We start from the raw sequence: 3,442 nt of genomic DNA, 5'->3' as shown, positions 1-3,442 counted from the left end.
AAGCGTTGCAAAAACAACTGATTCTCAAAAATGGACGAGAGATTTTTCAGTGCTTCCAATTGTTAATATGATCATCGCCCGCTCTCTGTTCCTAAAACTCTTTGTCTAACCATACTTTGATTAATGTTTTATAAATTTTATTCATTCTCTTATAAAGAGAAATATGTTGAGCAAACCTCTATTTTATGATAATTTCAGTAGTATCACTTGTTACATATTCTAGTGTGTGAATAGTGTATATACATATATTTACATACATATGTATATGTACTTTACTAATGTTTATTTTTATTACCCTACAACTTCATTAGCTTTATTTCACCTGCTGCAAGAATCATTAACGATGAATCGCTAATACAAACCGTTCGTCCTCAATGGCAGAATATCAATAGTAAACAATATCGCCTGCAAGCTATCTAAAGAAATGAGTTTCCAAATAAAAATTTGGATTTTAATTTTATATAAATTACAAGCAACATTAACTAGTGGTTGTTAAGTATCCTAATAACGCAGTACGATTTTATTTGATGTTTTCTATGGTTGGGCATCACTTTTATCATGTCCCAAGAGGACGGTGATACCGTGCTAATTGTCTAAATCAGTCATTTTATAAAAAATTTGAAGATTTTTGGTTTTTGCTCTGAATTCGAAAATACTTATTTCTTGCATACATAGTACTCAATGGTTAATGGTTCAGAGTGATATACGTTGAGACTAATTTCGATAAATGGTATGGGAAATAAAAACGCAATAGTGGTTAATATTTGAAATGTACAATAAATTCCAAATGAATCTTAAAAAAATAGAAGATATTCCCGATTTGCTAGAGAAAACTTCATAAATGTATATTGTTCTGAAAGCATTGAACAAATTTATACTAGTTCTCTACTTTTAAATTACTAACATTCGACTTATTAATTTTTATAGAAACTATTGCATCTGCTCGCATATTATCGTTATAGGAGAGCGTACGTATACATACATATGTAAGTAGTCCAGATAAGGCGGTGTCTCTACATAACAATCCAAAGCAGAAGGGCAAAAACTAACTAAATCAGACCTTCTCGTGCCTCAACTGACGCCACTTACGAGTATGTCGACTTTCCAGTCTCTTAAAGTACAACCACTACTTACAAAACTCGATATAATAACTGAGATTATTGTTTATTTGTTGGTTGGCGAGGAGTCACGCTTTGGTCATATCGGCGCGGTGTTTGGCCACAGCAGTTCAGCGGTCAAGACACTGGTCAATGCACAAAGCCGCTTGCGCATGCGTTGCTGTTACAATTTCAAATGCCAGTAGCATCGGCAAAAGCGAGGTGGCTATTTAGGAATGCCACATCGCCACTCAAGGAATCCAATGAAGAATGTGTATTAAGCAAAAAGAACTGTTCAAATTAAAAGAGAGCTGCAACGGAAGCAAAGTGTGGAGAAGAAGTTGCCCGAGCACTCAACACTACAGAATAGAGTACGAAAAAGACAAAATTAAATCTTCAGATATTTGAACTTGTTTCGACAAGAACAAATTCATATCGGTTGGTTGCACTTATTAGAACTCTTGAAGTTGCAGCGACGCCAGATATCGCCAGTAGCACCAGCAGCAAGTAAGAGTACTAGTTGCCCGCAATTTAAACGCGTTTTTATACGCCTTGTAAATTACATTTTCAGAATTGTTTTGTCTCGTTGTGGTCATGTCGCGCAGATGATATCAAGCTCCGCTGCGCATACTTTCACATATCTGTGCTCATCTACTTGTCTAACGTTATTAAAGTGTTTTTGTTTACCACGTCAGCATAATGGTAAAAGAATAATCAATTAAATGTATGTAATACTACGTACAAAACATTGCGAGAGTTTGGAAATCATTGACTTTAATGATTAATTATACTAGTTTACAGTTATTTTGCGACTGAGAGGTTAAACGCTGTTTTTTGCTAAGTTTGGGTTGCTAAAAATTTCCTAACAAGTAGAATTTTTCCTTCATATTTTTTGAGTATTGTTGTTATTCAATAGCAGTTCGAAATATATTATGTATATTTACATCAGTTTATTTTATAAAAATGAGGAATTCAATACATTGAATATGTATGCTATAGTATAATACATATTTTCAACGGTGTAACTAGTAAGTTTAATATAATCTATACGATCTGATTTCGCCAATATTTGTAGCTAAACTAAAATATGTACTAGAAAATATCTTCAATTACTTTAAAGATATTTTATATATTAAACGATATATATTATATATTTCCACAAAATAACTACCAACAAGTAAGGAAGGTCTAAGTTTGGGTGCAACCGAACATTTTATATACTCTTACAACTTGCAAGAATAAAAGACAGGTACATACTTTAAGGTGTAAAATCAATCATATAAAGTAAATTCAGCCGGCTGTTCGAAATTCCTGATATTAGTTATATAGAGGCTAGTCCAACTTTTCGCTCGAATTTATACATTTTGAGTACAAAGATACTCCGTTATGAATAAAATACCCCGAAGTTCGAACATGTTTATATTAAGTAAATTTGGACTAAGGGAAGTATTAGTCCGATTCAACCAATATTTCCATGTCATAGACTAAAGATATTATTCGTGCAAAATTTTATCCCATTATATTAATTGCTTCCTGATTTATGCACCAGAAACTGAATGAATTAAGTGAAATTTAAAATTGTGCTATATGGGAAGTAGGTGGTTGTTGTTCGATTTCATCCATTTTCCGAATGTCACTTAAATATGTAAGAAGAAATCCACGTACTAAATTTTGTCGAAATCGGTTAGTCGGTTTCCGAGATATGGGATTTCACCAAAAAGTGGGCGGTACCACGCTCGTCTTCCAAGTTTCATACCAGATCCCGCAAAACTCTCCTATTATCTTCATTTATCTGTTTTAAAGTGAAAGAATCCGAGAGAACTCAAAGTGATGTTGTAGAGGAAACAGGCGCGATTGATTATAATTTCGTATATTTTCAGGCCATAACATAAACAGCTTTACTGCGGAATTCAGGATTTTTATTTGCAGAAGGCAACAGAAGCCAGTCAACTTAAAAACGCAGATAATAAGCCAGAAGGGCATACATACATACATATGCACATTAAAAATTAATAACAACGGCATTTTATTTAAGTAGAAACGTTCGTAAATAAATTAAAAAATTAAGTAAAGATATTGTTTACGTTATTCAATAGATACAAACTTCATATTTCGTAAAGTAGTGTAGCCAACTGCTAAACGTCAGTTCCTTGATTTTGATATCTCTACCGACTATAATATGTCGATAGTATTCGATAGCATAACGGTAGATTTAAAATTTCTCGGCTTTAGAGAGTCCAATTATTATTGTTGACTGCGTTACAGTTTTCAGCATTATTCACTACATACTTTGTCAGTAGCAGCCGCAAAGGTTAGACATGTTTTTAAAATAAATAGAACCAATA

This window comes from Bactrocera latifrons, unplaced genomic scaffold (genome assembly GCF_001853355.1).
Source record: "Bactrocera latifrons isolate USDA-ARS-PBARC rearing strain unplaced genomic scaffold, ASM185335v1 scaffold_206, whole genome shotgun sequence".
NCBI classification, from domain to species: domain Eukaryota; kingdom Metazoa; phylum Arthropoda; class Insecta; order Diptera; family Tephritidae; genus Bactrocera; species Bactrocera latifrons.
The sequence above is the reverse complement of the archived record's forward strand: the minus strand, read 5'-3'. Positions refer to the sequence as shown.